Consider the following 21053-nt stretch of genomic DNA (forward strand, 5'->3'; position numbering starts at 1 on the left):
TGCCGCCGCATTCTACCGGCCCGAGGAGGGGAGTTCGACAGAGAAGGTCTTCTGGTCTCAGTATGCTGAGGCCGGACATCCGGTGCCCCCTAGCGACCAGCTGAAGCAGCTGGTCGAGCTCCACAAGGTAGCCGAGCAGGCCATGAAGGGCCTCATAGTCTGGCTGTGGCCTGGAGAGGCCATGCCTGGGAGCTACTTCGGCCTCGTGCGGTGGCTGGTGGATGCGTGCCCCTGGGAGGAAGTCATCAAGCGCTCCGCCTGCATTGAAGGTGCCCGTCGGGCCCTTGCCCATGCAAAGGTGCACTGGGGCAGGCTGGATGCTGAGAGGCTTCTGACGGACGCGCCGCCGGCGGGCAAGGAGTATCGTACGCCCGAAATGTACTATAAGACTGTCCTGAAGGGTGCCCGCAAGATTGCGGATGAGTGCCCCAGAGATGTAATTTTTGAGTAGACTCGGAATGTGTTATCCTGTGCGCTGAAAACTTTGTTCATATGCGCTAAGCAATGCTTATTTGATTTAAAATATTACCTTTTGTGTGGCCGTTTATCAAATCTGAGAGATGGCAAGTCGTCGGCTTCAGCCCCCAAGCCACGAGTGCTGGGGTGTTCGGGATAAATTTGAGCGCTCTTGTTCCCATTTTTGGGTCCATCTAGGGAGGCGCTCAACACAACGAACAAGGAAACCGGACTTATAATGCTTGAACACTCTCACTTAGCCATAGAATTCTATAATTTTAAATTTCGGCGAAGCCCCTAGTGTTCGGAAGACCGAATTCGGGGCGCTATCCACGCCTGGGCCGGACACAGCCGGTTCCTCGCTCTAAGCGGCATAAGTCTTTAGGGACTCGAAAAGACCTCTCGAACAGCGACCAGCTCTCGCCTTATCATGACAGTCAATTTTAGCTTTCTCCACTGAGGCGCTCGCCCAGCTCAACCGGGGCGCAATCGCAGTGGTTCTCCCAGTGCTACCTTAGCCAATAAAACGGAACGTAAGGTACCAAAACATGGGAGCCGGGCAAACCCAACTATTGACCCAAGACATGATTCGGAGCCGATGCATATAGTGTTATAAGTTCGGGGTGCCACACTTGTGAAAGTGTTCGGGCTTCTCACACCATAATGCGGGGAACAGAAGCCCCTAGTGTATTCGGCCGTACCAAATTGTATGGATGCAAGATGTCATGAATGAACATGTATATAAAGAAAAGGAATGCAATTATAGGCGAAAAGTGATGCATTGTATATTCAAGGAATTCTGCTATGAGTGCAGAACGATACAAATAGTGCGGTAAGCAAGGGTTTGGACTATTAGACATGTCCCCCTCCAGGGGTAGGCTGCGGAATGGTGTAATAAACAGATTTAATGCTCGTAATGGAGACCACCTGAGTGTTCGTCGTAGCCATTGTTCCTCCCTGGCTGTTGCATCGTGAGTTCGGCAGATCTACTACCGGACAGGGCCTCCGGTAAATGGAGTCCTGTGGATAAAATAAAAAAGGAAAAGAAAAAGAGCGACACACTTGGGAGCCCCTGGTGTGGTTGAGCCGCACTCTGGGCCTGTCGTGGTCGTGCCCCTCCCCCTATGCCCAAGGTATCTCCAGAGCATAATGATGTACGCGGAGAGCTTGTCTTGCAATCATGCAAGGGCTGGGGTTGGGTCCGCATTGCTACGCGTGCTCGGAACGTGCCAGGTGGTCTTGTATGTTACTCCGGGCGCGTTTAATCATGTCCGGTCTTTTAACGACTGGACTCAAAAATTGCCTTAAGAGGCTGCTCTGTACTTCTGCGGCGAGAGCCGCTGTGTGTTCCTCCGTTCGGAGGGAGCGTTCAGTGTTTCCGTTGACCGTGATGACTCCTCGAGGGCCTGGCATCTTGAGCTTGAGGTATGCGTAATGCGGCACCGCGTTGAATTTTGCAAACGCGGTTCGTCCGAGCAGGGCGTGATAGCCACTGCGGAACGGGACTATGTCGAAGATTAACTCCTCGCTTCGGAAATTATCCGGGGATCCGAAGACCACTTCCAGTGTGACCGAGCCTGTAAAATTGGCCTCGACACCTAGTATGACGCCTTTGAAGGTCATCTTTGTAGGTTTAATCCTTGAGGGGTCTATGCCCATCTTGCGCACTATATCCTGATAAAGCAGGTTCAGGCTGCTGCCGCCGTCCATCAGGACTCTAGTGAGGTGAAATCCATCGACGATTGGGTCTAAGAACAATGCGGCGAATCCGCCATGGCGGATATTGGTGGGGTGGTCCCTTCGATCGAAACTGATCGGGCAGGAGGACCATGGACTGAACTTTGGGGCGACTGGCTCCATCGCATATACGTCCCGAAGTGCACGCTTCCGCTCCCTCTTGGGTATGTGGGTTGCGTATATCATGTTTACCGTCCGCACTTGTGGGGGAAAACCCTTCTGTCCTCTATTGTTTGGCGGCCGGGTCTCCTCCTCGTCGTCGCTATGCAGCCCCTTGTCATTGTTTTCGGCAATTAGCTTGCCTGCCTGCTTGAATACCCAACAATCTCTGTTGGTGTGATTAGCTGGCTTTTCGGGGGTGCCATGTATCTGGCAAGAGCGGGCGAGTATTCGGTCCAAATTGGACGTACCCGGAGTGGTTCTTTTGAATGGCTTCTTCTGCTGACCGGGTTTAGAGCCTCTAAATCTGGCGTTGACTGCTGTATCCTCAGTTATCGCCGTTGACATGGCGTTTATTTTTGTTGCGACGCGACCTGCCATTGCGGTCCTTGCTGTCCGGACTACCAGAATTTTTGCTGAGGTTGTTACTGCGAGCTAGCCAACTGTCCTCTCCCGCACTGAAGCGGGTCATGAGTGATGTGAGGGCTGCCATGGATTTCGGCTTTTCCTGTCCTAGGTGACGGGCCAGCCACTGGTCGCGGATGTTATGTTTGAAGGCTGCGAGGGCCTCTGCATCCGGACAGTCGATGATTTGATTTTTCTTTGTTAGGAACCGTGTCCAGAATTGTCTGGCCGATTCGTCTGGCTACTGAATTATCGGCGTCTGGTGGTCGCACATATGTGCCCTGGAAGTTGTCAAGGAATGCAGCTTCCAGGTCCTCCCAACACCCAATTGACTCTGCTGGCAAGCTGTTAAGCCAATGCCGAGCTGGTCCTTTAAGCTTGAGTGGGAGATACTTCATGGCGTGGAGATCGTCACCGCGGGCCATATGGATATGAAGGAGATAATCTTCGATCCAAACCGCGGGGTCTGTTGTGCCATCGTAGGATTCAATGTTCACGGGTTTAAACCCTTCAGGGATTTGATGATCCATTACTTCATCTGTGAAGCATAGTGGGTGTGCGGCGCCTCTATATTGAGCAATATCACGACGTAGCTCAAGAGAGCTTTGTCTGCTGTGTTCGGCCTGGCCGGAGTTGCTGTATCCAGCGCGACGGTAGTCGTCGTGGGTCGTGGGGCGCCCGCGTGATCCGTAGATAGATCTTGATTGTCTTGCCTTATCCTCCAATATATCCCGCAAGTCCGGCGCATTACCCCGTGGCTTCGTGCTTTTCGAGCGGTGCCAGGGTACGGCTCTGGCGGAGGGCCTGGATGCCTCTCTGTCGCGGCCTCGAGGTGGTCGGTCTGCCGTATTGTGCGCTGGTGATGAAGGTTTGTATGCTTCCTCCTCTAGTCGGGGGAGCAACTTGCATTTTGGGTAGCTTTTGGAGGGGCGTTCGAGTTCATACTCTTCGGTCGCAAGGACCTCGGTCCATCTGTCGGCCAGCAGATCTTGATCAGCTTGAAGCTGTTGCTGCTTTTTCTTTAGGCTGTTCGCCGTGGCCATTAGCCTGCATTTAAAATGCTCTTGTTCGACGAGATCCTCGGGCACGACGAATTCGTCGTCATTGAGGCTTGCCTCGTCTCCGGAGGGAGGCATGTAATGTTCATCCTCCTCGTCTGCCGCTCTCTCCTGATGGCTGGCTACTCCGTCCTCCTGTGCTGAATCGTGCTGGAGGGGGTTGTCTTCGGCACTCTCTGGGGTGTTATTATCTCTGGTGCCGGAATCTCCATTCTTGCTGTGGCGGGATTTAGAGCGGCGCCGCTGACGTCGGCGCTTGGGCTGTTTCTTAGAGGAATCTGCCTCCGCTGCTTCTTCGCTGTCCCCATCCTTTGGGGTGTCCACCATGTATATGTCGTATGACGAGGTGGTCTTCCAGTGCCCTGTAGGCGCTGGTTCTTGATCGTCTCCGGCATCGTCGTCCATACCGTCGATGTCTTCGGAGTCGTAGTCTAGCATGTCGGTTAGGTCGTCGACAGTGGCTATAAAGTGGGTGGTGGGTGGGCTTCGAATTTCTTCGTCGTCCGCATCCCAACCATCCTGACCGCAGTCCGGCCAGGGCTCTCCTGATAAAGAGAGATACTTTAACGAGTTAGGGATGTCGCTAAAGGGCGAGTGCTGAAAGATGTCCGCAGCGGTGAACTCCATGACCGGTGCCCAATCGGATTCGATCGGCAGGGGCGCAGGGGGTTCGGAGTCCGGCAAGGAGTCCGGCACCTCAGAGTCACAAGCTTTGTAAGGGACAAGGTCGGTATTCGGCTCTATCGCCATAGAAGTTCCAGCCCCCGAGGCGGTGTCCAACCACCTGTCCTCGATCTGCACGGTCAGCTCCGAACTATGGGTCAGAGCGGACTTGTGTGCGGCCTCCAGGGTACTGTCCGGCGGCAGAGTTAAGTCATGCCCATCGTGACAGTGCGGCACGCTCGGCTGCGGCTCGAATCCATCGAAGATCAAGTCTCCGCGGATGTCAGCCGTGAAGTTTAGGCTTCCAAATCTGACCTGATGGCCAGGGGCGTAGCTTTCGATCTGCTCCAGACGGCCAAGTGAATTGGCCCGCAGTGCAAAGCCGCCGAACACGAAGATCTGTCCAGGGAGAAAAGTCTCACCCTGGACGGCGTTGTTGTTGATTGAAGAAGCCATCAAGCCTATCGGTGACGACACAGAGGAACTCTCAATGAAAGCACCAATGTCGGTGTCAAAACCGGCGGATCTCAGGTAGGGGGTCCCGAACTATGCGTCTAGGCGGATGGTAACAGGAGACAAGGGACACAATGTTTTTACCCAGGTTCGGGCCCTCTCGATGGAGGTAAAACCCTACTCCTGCTTGATTGATATTGATGATATGGGTAGTACAAGAGTGGATCTACCACGAGATCAAGGAGGCTAAACCCTAGAAGCTAGCCTATGGTATGATTGTTGTAATGGTTGTGTCCTACGGACTAAAACCCTCCGGTTTATATAGACACCGGAGAGGGCTAGGGTTACATAGAGTCAGTTACAATGGTAGGAGATCTACATATCCATATCGCCAAGCTTGCCTTCCACGCCAAGGAAAGTCCCATCCGGACACAGGATGAAGTCTTCAATCTTGTATCTTCATAGTCTTGGAGTCCGGCCGATGATGATAGTCCGGCTATCCGGACACCCCCTAGTCCAGGACTCCCTCAATGGTCATGAACATATACAAAGAGAAGTGACCTCTCTTTCTCCGAGAAATTGGTCGAACAACAAGTTTTCGTATATCTATCCAATGCTACTAGCTACATATATACAATATAAGATCTCTTACAAACCCTAACATCTAAGGTATATTTGAACTTCCACATGGTATTCTCCGGCTTTATTTATGACATAGTCAAGATAGAATCCCGCCAATTCCTCTTGAATAGCTCATATGCGATCATGTCGTAGGAGTTCATCCTGCATCTGCCACATCTAATTTAAAGAAGTGGGTCAATACATATATATGAATGAAACTCAACACAAAGTAATAAAATAAAATTGTGAATTCTTTTGTTTATGTACATCATATTGTTTTTCAGAGTAGCCCCGCTTAGAGGTCATCAAGTTGTAGATGAACTCGCAAATGTAGTATCCACAAAAATCATTCCCGGCTTCCCGCCACAAGCACTTTACGAGAAATAGAGTTCAATCAAACTGATAATCAAGCATGCTAAATGGTATTGATGAAACTCGCTAGAATCAATGGGAGATGCGCAAAACTAGCTAGTAGTACTTACTTTCGGGTGTTTAAATTGTAGCTCTGTCGGCAGTCCCAGCGTAATTACAGTGAACTCTTTCCCAACCCTGCCAGACAAAGAGAATAATTACTTGATATCAGGAAATGAACAAAGTTGCCGATATGGTGCGATAATGATCGATTGAACTTACTTCTGGAGCATATCAGTCATGTCCACATACTCCTGTAGATCTTTTTTTCTCGAGTCTAAGACAGTTACTATTCCAGCTTCAAGCTTAATCTCTAGCAAAATAAAGTGGAATCTGCGCACGCATGCATAACTCATCAATTGCATTACTATAATGGACCTCAAGTAAGGGAAACGGAATAAGCACAAGACAGTAACACTCACTTGAAGTTGTAAGGAAAGAGTATTTTATCTTTGTTTTGATTTTTTAAGCAACAATTGTAGAGAGTTGTCCTCGGTTTGTGCGACATTGTGTCTGGCCGTCCATTCATGTATGATATTTGGGTTAATGAACCCAATGTCATAGATATCTGCTTTTCTGCATTCGACGATCTTCAACCTGCATAATATAGTGAGGATAATTATATATACATGCAATGAAAGAGCTGAGCTATATATAGAGACTTAATTATTACAGAAGTAGTACTTACAGACAGTAGCAAGTCACGAGTGTTTTGTCGAGGGCCTTTTGATTGTATAACTGGAATAACTCATCAAATTCAACATTCGAAATATCCATTCCAATGAGGTCGTGCTCCTCTTTAATTCTCAACGTCAAAGTATGCTTCCCAGACTTGCGACATCTTTCCATGTACCATTCATGGAGTCTTTGCATCATCGTTGTTAGAGGAGCAAGATCAGGTTTGATGAGAGGCTTCCCGTACTGCACTCGTCCGCCTCCATTGTTTCAAACTCTATATCATCGGTCAGGTAATCAGCAGGATTGGTACGGGGCACCATCCCCGGATGATTAGTGACGATATCGCTAGACACCTTGAGCGGAGGGCACGTTTGCTTTGCCTGTTCGCCGAGCTGGGGAATTTTTTCCCACTTCTTCGTTCTGCTAACCTTGCATCACTGCAAGTACTTCTCGACCGCTCTGCTTCCTTATATGCCTTTTTAATTATGCGCACATAGTTGGAATCTGGCGGAGGCGGTGGTGGTCGCTTCAGGGCATCGATAGTCCGCTTCAGTTTCACCGGATCTATCGTTTTCTTTGGAGGTGGAGGTTTCCATGCAAAAAAGTCCCTCACTTGGGCATGACTATTGTCCTTATTTTCCTTGTCGGTCCTCTCATATGGTAACTTTTTCGAAGCCTTGAGAGATGGACCGCATTTGAATTACTTCCCTCCTCTGCTTGTATTGCTAGCCTCTGGAGCGACGACCTCTCTCTTTCGCCGTTGCTGACACGGCGGAGCCCGCTGACACGCCGGAGGAGGCGGAGTGCTTCGACGCGCCAGAGGAGGCAGAGGAGGAGTCGTAGTGCCCTCACGCGTCGGAGGAGGCGGAGTGCTCATCGGAGGAGGCGAAGAAGGAGCCGGAGTGCCGTCACGCGTCGGAGGAGGTAGATGAGGAGGCGGAGTGCCCTGACCCCTCGCCGGAGGAGGAGGCGGAGTGCCCTGACTCGCCGGAGGAGGCACCGGAGGAGGCGGAGGCGTCCAGTTTGGAAGCTTGATGTACTGCTTTCACCATAGACATGGAGTCTTCAGAGCAAGACCCAACTAAATCTCCCCTTCACCTGTAGGGTGGTCAAGCTCGAGCTGCTCAAATCCCCCGTTACCTCATCCTCCATCACAACAACATAGCCATGTGGAATCGGACGGCAGTGAAAAGTTCTGTCGGGTTGAGGAGGTGCAACAGTGCTGACAGCCGCCTTCAAGGTGAGGCTTTGGCATTTTGTCATAAGCTGACAATGTTGAGCCTCCATGATAGCATCCATGGGGTAGCTAGGAGCCGTGAAGTCGGGCTGCTGAAGGAGCTCCATGGAAGCCACGCTGCTTCTCCGCTGAGATGGCGGGGTAGCTTCTAGGGTAGCTTCGTGCCGCAGAGATGGTTGGTCGGCAGCTCGCTGGCTCTCAACTTGTTCCTCTAGCTTTAGTACTCTTGCATTGAGCTTTTGTATATCGCTCAGCTCCTGTTTCCTCTTCCTTTCCCGGGTTGTAACCGCTTGCGCCCGGAAACCCAATCTTCCACGCAACAGAGCCTGGCATGCCTCGTGTTCGTCCAGGGTGCTCATGATTCCCGAGGGCCTCAGTCAGCTCGTCATTCTCTCTGTCAGGAATGAACGTCCCTTCGTGCGCTGCGGCGATATAGTTTTGAAGCTTCTTGACGGGTATTGCAAGTTGCTCATCCGTCCAACAGCACTTCCCTGTTTCAGGGTCCAAAGTTCCCCCAACCCCGAAGAACCAAGCCCTTGAACGGTCTGACCAGTTCAATGTCTCTGGTTCGACCCCTTTAGCAATCAGGTCATTCTCAGCTTTGTCCCACAACGGCCTGGCTTTGAGGTAGCCACCTAACCCCGTAAGATGGTGATCCATACTCTTGTCCGTTGTCTTGTACGCCACAAATGTGGGCCAGTGATCTCTTATCTTCTCAAATCAGCCGGTGAATTCTGGAGTCTTCCCTTTGTCGACAAACGTTGATTTCAACTCTTTCTTCCACCTCCTGAATAGATCTACCATCTTCTTAAGAGGACATGCCTTGACCAGTGGCTCTATAACTGGCTTATTCGGATCCTCCTTTGGCGGTAGGGTGAAATTTGCCTTCAACAAGGTCCAAAGATCATCTTTCTCTCTATCGGTGACATAAGTAACTTGAGGGTCTTCTTTATTAGGCTTATTCCATAGTTGGATGCTGATCGGGATGATGTCCCTAACAATAGCTCTGCACTGAGCAGAAAATGCTTCCTTGGTCCGCCCGGGTTCAATCGGTTGGCCATCATCCGCGATTGCTGTGATCGTGAACCTTTCATCCGGGTGCAACCTTTTCTTCAGGCCTCGTCTCGTTACCGAAGTTTGGCTCGATATGGAGGGCTATAAAAGAAGAAAGAAGAGTTAATATATGTACATACCAAAACAATTAATGCATCAATTAGCTAGTCAGCACATGCTTAATTAATATACATACCTCGCCAGACTTTGCAACTACTGATCCCGACTCCGTTCGGTCACCGGAGACATCATCACGGTCTCCTTCTTCCACCGGCATTCGGTCACCGGAGCCATCATGATCATGACTTTCCTCCTCCATTGTTCGATCACCGGAGCCTGCTTCATCCTCTCCTTCCAGACCATCAGTGTCGTTGAGAAACGACAAGACATCACCTCCGCTGAAGATTATATCCCCCAACAACTATTCTTTTTCCAAGTCTCTTTGTTGATCGATAGTTTTTGCAAATATTACAACATGGCAATTAATATACAAACATGAGAGATGGATATTAGTGGCAAACATAGACCTAGCTAGCTAATCACAACAAGGAATATTAATTAGTGGCCTCGACGCTTCTATGGTTTGGGGTGGCCTCGATAACGCTTCTAGGGTTTGGGGTGGCCTAGACGACAACACTCTTTTAACTCGGTAAATTTGGGTGGCCTCGACACTTCTAGGGTTTGGGGTGGCCTCGGCAAGGCTTCTAGGGTTTGGGGTGGCCATTGCAATGCTTCTAGGGTTTGGGTTGTCCTCAACGCTTCTAGGGTTTGGTCGGGCGAGAAGGGGTTGATCGACGTCTCCCCTCAGGTTGAAGAGTTACCAGAGTTCTCTCATGAATGTCCGACGTCCATACCGCCTCTCTTATGAATGTCAAACAAGGGATTTAACAAAATGGTGCCATTCTCATCCGGACCCCTCGACGACCCTAGACCCTCAACCCCTCGGCTATCCTTGAACCTCGACCCTCAACCCCTCGGCGATCCTCGACCCTCGACCCCTCGGAGATCCTCGACCCTTGACCCCTCAGCGACTCTCGACCCTCTACCCTAGTTCCCGACCGTCGACCGCTTGGCAATCCTCGACACCCTCCTTCTCGATAAAAAATATGAAGGGGAAGAAGAAGAAAAAAAGAGGAGAAGAAGAAGGAATAGAGGAGAAGAAGAAAAAAAATCTCCTATTCCTTCTTCTCCTCTTTTTTTCTTCTTCTTCCTCTTCATATTTTTTTCTCCTCTTCTTCCTCTCCTCTTCTTATTTTCCTTTTTCCTCCCCTTCTTTTTCTTCTTCTTTCTTCTTCCTTCTTCCTCTTTTCTTATTTTTCCTTATTTTCCTTTTTCCTCTCCACTAACCTAAAATCTACTAACCTAAAATGCACTAACAGTACAACTAACCTAAAATGCACTAACTTAAAATCGATATCTACTAACAACCTAAATTAAAAAATTAATACATATATGAAAAAAATATATGAACAAAAAATACATATATGAACAAAAAATTAGTACATATATGAAAAAAACATATATGAACTAACATATATATACTAAATCAACCGCCCGGCAGCTCACAGCGGGGGCGGCGAGGGCGTTGGCGACAACGATGGTGGGGGCAGCGAGGGCAGGGGCATGGCCGGGCGCGCTCGGGGGCGGCGGACGGTGTCGGCTGGCGAGGCGATGGCGGGGGCAGGGCGTGAGGGAGCCGACAAAGACGTCGGCTGGCGAGGGCGACAGCAGGGGCAGCGCGCGAGGGAGCCGGCGACGATGGTGATGGTGGTGGCAGGTCGGGGCGCGGCGGACGGCGTCGGCGTGGGCTCAGGGGCAAGGCAGGGGCACGGGCGATGGTGACGGCGTCGGGGCAGCCTGGCAGGGTCAAGGAGGTCGGCGTCGTCGGGGGGAACTGCGAGATGAAAATGAAAATTTTCCCAAGTATTTCTGATATACATGAAGCTTTGATCCAGGTTCGTGGCACCAACCAGGACTAATACCCACCTTTGGTCCTAGTTTTTGCCACCAACCGGGACCAACGGTCTCTTTTTAGCAGCCCAAAGGGTGGGAAGCAGAGACCTTTGGTCCCGGTTGGTGGCATGAACCGGCACCGAAGGTGGGCATTGGTCCCGCTTGGTTCCACGAACCGGGACTAAAGGGCTGCATTGGTCCCGGTTTGTGGCACAAACCGGGACCAATGGCATGAGCCTAGCATAGTCGCGGTGCGGTGGGATATTTATCCCACCTCGCTAGCTGAGACGCGTCGAGTGTGGTTTATAAGCTCTGCCCCGCCATCTCTCTCGAACTCCTCTGAATTGCAGGCCTACATGCCTAATCTCACACCATAACAGAATATTTTAATTGATTATTTTTAGTTCATTCTTTTTTCTATTAGTTCATTATTTTTGCTATTAGTTCATTCTTTTTTGCTATTATTTCATTCTTTGAGCTAAATAACCCCGAAATCGAAAAGCACTACAAATGAACTTTGAGAAGGTTGAAAGTTGGCATGGTATCATCATTTCACCCACATAGCATGTGCTAAAAAGTTGAGAGGGTTACGACAAAAATTGGATGCACTTCGTGTAAAAAATGGACTATCCCTTTCAGAGTATCAGGGTTTCGGACGAAATCTCATCTGTTAGAAAGGGGTTTCATTTTGTTGAACTTATTTGAACTCTAGACCTTTTGTGTGTTCAAAATGCACCATTCAAAGCTGCATCATCAATTTTCAACCCTTTCTGACTTCATTTGGTATTTTTCATGCATTTGCTGATTTTTTGAGCTAAATGACCCTGAAATTGACAAGCACTACAAATGAACTCTGAAAAGGTTGAAAGTTGGCATGGTATCATCATTTCACCCACATAGCATGTGCTAAAAAGTTGAGAGGGTTACGACAAAAACTGTATGCACTTCGTGTACAAAATGGACAATCTCTTTCGAAGTATCAGGGTTTCGGACGAAAACTCATCTGCTACAAAGGGATTTCACTTTTTTGAAATTATTTGAACTCCTGACTTTTTGTGTGTTCAAAATGCACCATTCAAATCCACATCATCAACTTTCAACCCTTTCTAACTTCATTTGGTATTTTTCATGCATTTACTGATTTTTTGAGCTAAATGACTCTGAAATTGAAAAGCACTACAAATGAACTCTGAAAAGGTTGAAAGTTGGCATTGTATCATCATTTCACCCACATAGCATGTGCTAAAAAGTTGAGAGGGTTACGACAAAAACTGGATGCACTTCGTGTACAAAATGGACAATCTCTTTCGAAGTATCAGGGTTTCGGATGAAAACTCATCTATTACAAAGGGATTTCATTTTTTGAACTTATTGAACTCCAGACTTTTTGTGTGTTCAAAATGCACCATTAAAGGTGACATCATCAATTTTCAACCCTTTCTGACTTCATTTGGTATTTTTCATGCATTTACTGATTTTTTGAGCTAAATGACCCTGAAATTGAAAAGCACTACAAATGAACTCTGAAAGGTTGAAAGTTGGCATGGTATCATCATTTCACCCACATAGCATGTGCTAAAAAGTTAAGAGGGTTATGGCAAAAATTGGATGCACTTCGTGTACAAAACGGACAATCTCTTTCGAAGTATCAGGGTTTCGGACAGAAACTCATCTGTTACGATAGGCATTTCATTTCTTCATATGTAACTACAGTGATATTCTAGATCAAAGGCATCATCATAATAGTGTGGAGAGAAAGTCTTCGCTTTTTCTTCGCCTATGTCCTTCTCTTATTGCGCTGTAACCATGGATAATCTTCATCGTTTAACATGGAGCTTGGGTCAGCCTTGACTTTGAAGGGAGGAATTTCATGAAATTTTTCATAATCTTCAGACATGTTTGTCTTGCCGTCCAATCCCACGATGTCTCTTTTTCCTGAAAGAACTATATGGCACTTTGGCTCATCATATGATGTATTCGCTTCCTTATCTTTTCTTTTTCTCGGTTTGGTAGACATGTCCTTCACATAGAAAACATGTGCCACATCATTGGCTAGGACGAATGGTTCGTCTGTGTACCCAAGATTGTTCAGATCCACTATTGTCATTCCGTACTATGGGTCTACCTGTACCCTGCCTCCTGACAGATTGACCCATTTGCACTAAAACAAAGGACCTTAAAATCATGTTCATAGTCAAGTTCCCATATGTCCACTATGTAACCATAATATGTGTCTGTCGGCGTCAAAACCGGCAGCTCTTGGGTAGGGGGTCCTGAACTGTGCGTCTAAGGTTGATGGTAACAGGAGGCGGGGGACACGATGTTTTACCCAGGTTTGGGCCCTCTCTATGGAGGTAATACCCTACTTCCTGCTTGATTGATCTTGATGAATATGAGTATTACAAGAGTTGATCTACCACGAGATCGTGATGGCTAAAACCCTAGAAGTCTAGCCTATATGATTATGATTGCCTCTACGGACTAAACCCTCTAGTTTATATAGACACTGGATGGGACTAGGGTTATACAAAGTTGGTTACAGAGAAACGAATATTCATATCCGGACGCCAAGCTTGCCTTCCACGCCAAGGAGAGTCCCATCTGGACACAAGTGAGAGTCTTCGGTCTTGTATCTTCATAGTCCATCAATCCGGCCCATGTCAATAGGCCGGACGCCCGAGGACCCCTTAATCCAGGACTCCCTCAGTAGCCCCTGAACCAGGCTTCAACGACGAGGTGTCTGGCGTACAGATTGTCTTCGGCATTGCAAGGCAGGTTCCTCCTCCGAATACTCCAAAGCATCCTTCACATACAGAAAATGTGTCTGGCTCTGCAAAACAAATACCACACACAACTGTAGAGAGTATAGTATTTCATGAGTCCAATCTGCTGACAACTTTTTGTAGCGTGACATCACGTCGCCGCCCGGTCATTATTCGAACCGTTTTTTAGCCTGCCACTCCATATTTCGAGATGCAGTTTCATTGGCATGTCTTGTCAAAGTAGAGATCGTGTCCACTTATTTGCTGGAATCTCATCATACAGGCATGGGTAACCCAACCGTGCCGTCTGCATGGCCCTTGGGGAATAGGCGAGTTTTAAGGCGAGTGGGGAGGCGCTTGATATTTGCTGCCTTTATAAGGAGATAAGGATTCACCCCTTTTCACCCACGCCTTCTCTCTCTCTACCTCCCCCATTCTCGAGCTTCAGCGCCCAAGTTCTCATCTTTTCCGCCCCAAGAAAGCACTCCAACCATGTATGGATCCGGAGCGCAGGGCAAGTGGATGGCCTCCTCCATCAAGGAGAAGGACATTATGAAGCTCCGGGAGGCCGGGTATCTGGCCAAGGAAATTTCCCATCGGCTTGTGGCCAAGGGACAGATCGTCCCTACCCTGGAGCCCCATGAGAGGGTGGTGTTCATCCCCCACTTCGTCTGCGGGCTGGGATTTCCTCTCCACCCATTCGTTTGCGGACTCATGTTCTACTACAGGCTGGACTTCCATGATCTGGCCCCAACTCCTTCCTGAACATCTAGGCATTCATTGTCGTGTGCGAGGCCTTCCTCTGCATCCCACCCCACTTCGGATTATGGCTAAAGATCTTCAATGTGAAACCGAAGGTGGTGAGCGGACAACACGCAGAGTGCGGAGGCGTCATGGTGAGCAAGATGCCCAATGTCACATGGCCCGAAGGCTCCTTCGTTGAGACCGTCAAGGGTGGCAGAAATCGTGGTTCTATATCACAGAGCCACGCGGCACCACTTGGGCTGCGGCTCTCGAATTCTGGTCCGGAGCCCCGATGCGGCTCACCTCCTGGCCAGAGAAGGGCCTGGACTAGTCTTCGCCGGATGAGCTGACAACGCTTCAGACGCGCATCAAGAGCATGATAGACAAGAATATCAAGCTTGTCAATGTGATCCAGGTGATGCTTATTCGCCGGATCCTTCCATGCCAACGCCGGAGCTGCCATTTGTGGGAGTATGATCCGACCAAGCAGTAGACCTTGATGCAGTTCTTCGGCACCACGCACGAAGACATCTGGAAGGTGCTTTTCAAATCCAGCGAGACGTGTCCGGATACGGCCGAGGACCGTGGGCACGACTTGGCCCATCCCGCTAGTCTGGCAAGTTTTTTCATGTTTTCAAGGTGTATCCTTTACTTGCATACTCGAGGAAGACGCTTAAGCCTCCCTACTAACTCTCTCAGGGTTGGACAAAGAAGGCAGAGCGGATTCACTGTCTGGCTCTGTTACCCAAAGACCCAGCAATCCCACATCTGACGAAGATGTTGGTTCCGGTGCCCTATCAAGCGCCGGAGAAGAAGGCCAAGAAGAAGGCCAAGGGGACCAGAGGTGGCCTCCGTCGCAAGGGTGCTTCAGACATGATGTCTGAAGGCACCGAGACTCACTCCTCCACCGCTAAGGACAAAGAGGAGAAGGAAAGCAAATCTCCCCCTAAGAGGGGAAGGAAGAAGAGGGCGGCCTCCACAAATCTGGAGGTAGAGGCGTCCAAGAGGGGGAAAGGTTCGCTCGCGGATAACTCCGAGTGGGACATCGACAACAGCCCAGAGCGGCACCCCCGAGACAAGCCCCTGGCCGGATCGTGAGTACTCAAAAACCCGGACGCATTAATATATCCGGCCTCTCTACTTCATAGTCTTAACATGTCGAATCATGCAGTCCGGCTCGGTCCGACCTCGAGCGATCCTCATCTTTGGGAGATTCACTGGACCCGGAGGCGATGGACAACGGGTCCCTTCCGGCGGCCTCCTCTCCCAAGGCCATGGGTAACACCGAGGAGTTGTCCCGAAGGATCACAAGCCAGGGAGAGACTCAGGGGGCCGTCAGGGCGGCACCGAAGGGTGAAACCTCAGCCGCCGAACACATGGGGGAACAAATACCCATGGAGACTGGCGATGGGGGCCATATTCAGTTCGACCCCCAGCCGAACACGTTCCCAGAGACCTATGTAGCTCCGGAACCCGGCAAGCAGCCTCCTTCAAAAGGAGGAGGTGCGCCAATTCCGCCAGTGACCTTTGTCCAACTAGAGGCACCATCTACTCTAATGGAAGTGCTACAAAGTGCTTCCATTGTTGAGGAACACCGTACCCTTATGGGTACGGTGGTTGAGAGGATTCAGTCCGTGAAGAGTAGACTGACCGAAGCCTGCACAAGCCTTCTAATAGGCTTTGAGGTAAGCAACACAATTATGCAAAAAGAATGTCACAGTATAGACAGTAGCCCCTGAGACACTATCCGGTGTTCAGAAAGAAAAGCCGGACAAAGGATCAAACAAGTTTCGCAGGAGACTAACCAGATGAGTCAATGTGAACAAGCAGGCGTAATTACTGGCTGCGACCTCTCATACTACTGAGGTTTCCGGACTGAAGCAGAGTCTGGATCGGGCCGAGGAAGAGCTCGACCGCGTGAAAAAGCAGCTAGAGGATAAACAAGGCATGCAATAACCTTCTGTATATCAAAAAGGATAGATGATTTATAATGACCATAGTGCCATTATGTTTCAGGAGCGGCGACCGAAGTGGAGGCCCTCAAGAAGGCGCTGGCCGAGGCTGAGGAGAGAGCGGCCAAGGAACAAGCCGCCCGCGAAAAGCATGAGGCCAGGGTTAGTGAGGTCTAGCAGGAGCTCCAGGATGCCATGAAGAAATGCGAGTCCTTGGAGCGCAACCTTGTGGATCAAGAGTCCGAACTTGCCAAGGCCCGCCATAGCGCACACGATGCCCGGGTTGAAGCCCAGGACGCCCTCCAGGAATTCTAGGAGGCCAGGAAAATCGCGTCGGGTAAGGCCTTTATTATGCAGAACAAATATGTGAAGAAAACGTTCCTCTTACTGACCTGGATTTGGAGTTCTCGAGGGGCGTTTGCGGATCTGCTGCACAGTATTTCAGACGCTGTGGAGTTCTTCCGAGCCGAAGAGGGGAGCTCCTCGGAGAAGCTATTTTGGTCGCTGTCAGTGTCAAAACTGGCGGATCTCGGGTAGGGGGTCCCGATCTGTGCGTCAAGGCCGATGGTAACAGGAAGCAAGGGACACAGATGTTTACCCAGGTTCGGGCCCTCACGATGGAGGTAAAACCCTACTTCCTGCTTGATTAATGTTGAAGATATGGGTAGTACAAGAGTAGATCTACCACGAGATCATAGAGGCTAAACCCTAAGAGCTAGCCTATGATGGTATGATTGTAATTGTGATGCCTTCTAAGGACCAACCTCTCCGGTTTATATAGACACCAGAGAGGGCTAGGATTTACATGGAGTCGGTTACAAGGAAGGAAATACAATGTCCGGATTGCCAAGCTTGTCTTCCACAAAAAGGAGAGTCCCATCCGGACACGGGACGAAGTCTTGAGTCTTGTATCTTCACGCTTCAATTGTCCGGATGTTGTACACAGTCCGGCTGTCCGGATACCCCCTAATCCAGGACTCCCTCAGTAGCCCCTGAACCAGGCTTCAATGACGATGAGTCCGGCGCGCAGTATTGTCTTCGGCATTGCAAGGCGGGTTCCTTCTCCGAATACTCCAAAGTAGTTATCGAACACATAGACCGTGTCCGGACCTGCAAGATGATCTTCACATAGCATAAACCCGATCTGCTGGCAGCCTTCGGGTGTCGTGCCCCTTCATCATGGCCTGGTCCAATGCGAACCGGCGTTTCTTACCCCACCTCGACTCGTGTTACGAGGCGGCTTTATTGGCACGTCCCATCGAGGCAGAGATCGTGTTCCTCTTATTACGGGATTTTCCATTAATATGGGTGTCCGCGACCCCATGACGGCCGTTGGTATAACTCCGTGTGTTTTTAGATAAAACGGTCACACCGAGGACTCTTGATATTCACCCCCTTTATAAAGGGGTCGAGACCGATGCCTCTTTTCCACCTTCCTCGCGCCTTCTCGCACCTCAAGTTCTAACACCCAAAACCCAAGCTTCAACACCCCAGATCCTCCAATATGTCCGGATCCGCCCCTCAAGGCCGGTGGGTGTCCTCCTCGATTCAAGAGGATGACGTTGCGAAGCTTAGGGAGGTGGGATACCTGACCGCCGACATCCAACAAGGCTTCCTACTCCAGGGCAGGTCATCCCCACACCGGAGCCTAATGAGTGCGTCGTTTTTGTCCCTCACTTCCTCCGCGTCTTGGGCTTTACCCTCGATCCCTTTGTGAGGGGGATCATGTTCTACTATGGGTTAGATTTTCATGATCTGGCTCCAGACGCCATCCTCCATATCTCGTCGTTCATTATCGTGTGCGAGGCTTTTCTCCACGTCACCCCACACTTCGTCTTATGGCTTAAGACCTTCAATGTGAAGCCGAAGATGATCGAGGGGCGACACGTGGAGTGAGGAGGTGCCATAATAAGCAGGAACACCGATGCCCCATGGCCAGAGGGTTCTTTCCCGGAAGTATCCGATGTATGGCAACGGAGGTGGTTTTATGTCACGGCTCCCAGAGGCTCAAAATGGGTGGCTGCCCCCGCGTTCCGCTCGGGCCCTCCGTCACAGTTGGCGTCCTGGACAGATGTAGGACGGAATTGGGGGCCCGCTGGTAATGTACCAGTACTGCAGAATCGCATCCGGGAGCTTCTTGAGAGGGACATTAACCTCGTCAGCATAATGCAAGTGATGTTAATCCGATGCTGCCGTGCCAACGCCGGCCTCTCCGGATGTGGGAGTTCAATCCGGAGGGTTCGCGGACTATCAAGCACTTCTTCGGCTTGAAGCTCGAAGAGATGTGCAAATTATTCTTCAGACGGAAAGTAGAGTGTCCGGACACCACCGAGGATGCGGGCCTAAGCTGCAATCGCCTAGATACCCAAGTAAATAGCCTTGATACCGGACACCTTGTTTTGTATTTGTCGTAATTGTTTATTCTGAAAATCATCCGTGGCTAGGAATGGCTCAGCAAGGCAGAGAGAATCAGGTGTCCGGCGCCACTTCCCGAAGGCTCGCCCGGCCCTACCATGGCCAAGATGCTCGACCGGGTGCTCAGCAGAATGCCCTCGGGGAAAGACAAGGGGAAGAACAAAGAAACCAAACTCCACACGCTACGCATCCGCTCCGGGGGAATTGTTTCCTCCCCCAAGGAGGATAGTTGGGAAGGGGAGATTAAGGCCTCCTCCCCGCGCGGGAAGAAGAGGGCCGCCTCCAAAGACTTGGAGACGGAGATGCCCAAGCAAGGGAAGAAGGTATCACCAAGGGGCTCTGCCGTGACGGGCATCCTCACCGCGTTATGCCCGCCAACGGGCTAGCCCTCCATAGAGCTGTAAGTCCATCTACAATTTGAAGGTACTGTGTCTCTCCTAGATCAATAACCAGGATTCGACTTTTCGCAGTCCGGCTAGCAGCTCTTCTCAACAGGGTTCGTCTTCGGGGGATCTTCCTCCGGAGATGATGGAGAGCGAGACCCCACCCGCCTCTCCGACTTATGAAGCGGGCGACACCGAGGTGTCGTCACGAAGGAGTCCAGATGTGCCAAAGCCGGAAGCCAATACATCGGCCGCCCTGAGTCCGGAGCATTTGGCTCACACGAGGGGCGATGGGAAGGGTCCGGCACAGTTCAATGTCCGGTCGGACGTACTGACGGGCTTACTGGAGCGAGCTGTGCTCTCGGAGGAGCACCGCTCATTAATGAGCGCGGTGCTCAAAAAGGTTTCATTCGCTACAAGCGGTTTGAATGAAGCCTTCACAAGCCTGCTCAGAGGCTTTGAGGTATGTAATGAAGAATACACTATTTATTTGGCTGTGAGGCACGCACTAGGTGTGCTCCATATAGATACTAGCCCCTGAGACTCTGGTTGCCCGCCCTAGGCAGCAAACGGGGGATCATAAACCAATGACTGTGCCATAAATACGTGCAGGTATCTGTGGGTCTGGCCGCCGGCCAGTCCGTTGAAGTTGCCGAACTAACGAGGCAAATTGGATTGATTGATGCCGATATCACGTTGGTGAATGAGCGGCTGGACAAATCGCAAGGTATGTGTCCTACTTTCCTTTGTATAGAAAAATATGAAGGTGGCATGATATTAATGTAATATGTTTGGACTGCAGATGGTGATGCTGCCGTGGAGGCCCTGAGGGTGGAACTTGCTCTAGCCAAGGAACAAGCTCGGGTGAGCAATGCGGCAGCCCTAAAGGCGGCCGAGGAATTGAGGGCCGAACAGTCCGCTCATCGCGAAGCGAGGAAAAGATAGCCGAAATGGCTATCGAGTTGAAAAATGCCGCTGACCGGTATGAGCTCCTTAAAAAGGAGCATGAGGATAATTCGGCCGACCTGAACAAGGCACTTAATGCCACCAAGGAAATACGGAACGAGCTCAAGGGTGCGCGGGAGGAGCTTCAACAGGCCGGTAAAATCACGGCTGGGGGCTCCTATTTGCCGCGGACGAAGTTTTTCGATCCGAAGTACGCTCCCCTGGATGGACGCTGGAGTCCTGCGGACGCATATAAGGATTTGGCGAAGAGTACGGCTAACGCTGCTGAGTTCTTCAAAAATCAAGGTGATAATGAAGTGGAGAAGCTTTTCTGGTCGCAATTCGATGCTCCCACTCGCCCGTTGCCGTTAAGTGACAAGATGGCTACTGTAGTGGAGCTTCACCGGCTGTCCAGGCTTGCAATGCGGTCTGTAATAGACCATCTTTGGCCGAAGGGACCTAAGCCGGACAATTACTTTGGCTTGGTGCAACAATTCCTTGGGGTCGTGCCCCGGATCGATGCCATGAGAAGGTCGGCGTGCATAGAAGGTGCTCGGATGGCTCTTGCCCGTGTTAAAGCGTATTGGACGGATATGGATGCCACCATTATAGCGTCCCAGGATCCGGTGGGGGGCTAATATCCAGCCGAGCACTACTTGGCGCTGGTCACAGAGGGTGCCCGCCTGATAGAGGCGCAGTGCTCCAAGAGTGTCTTGTTCGAGTGATGAATCGAACCATTGTAAAAACAATGTTATTTTGGTCGCAAGGCTATATTTATACTTTTTGCCTGAGAGTATTATTGCGTCCCCTGTGCGGCCGTTTTTGTATATATATACGTGTAATCCAAAAGTTAGCAGTCGTTGGCTTCAGGCCCCACACATACAATGCGGGGGTGTTCGCGAAAAATATGCTTAATCACACTTGATCCAACGTCTTGGTCCATTAAGGAGGTGATCGCGTGTCGAACT

The sequence above is a fragment of the Triticum dicoccoides genome, chromosome 5B (genome assembly GCF_002162155.2).
Source record: "Triticum dicoccoides isolate Atlit2015 ecotype Zavitan chromosome 5B, WEW_v2.0, whole genome shotgun sequence".
NCBI lineage: Eukaryota > Viridiplantae > Streptophyta > Magnoliopsida > Poales > Poaceae > Triticum > Triticum dicoccoides.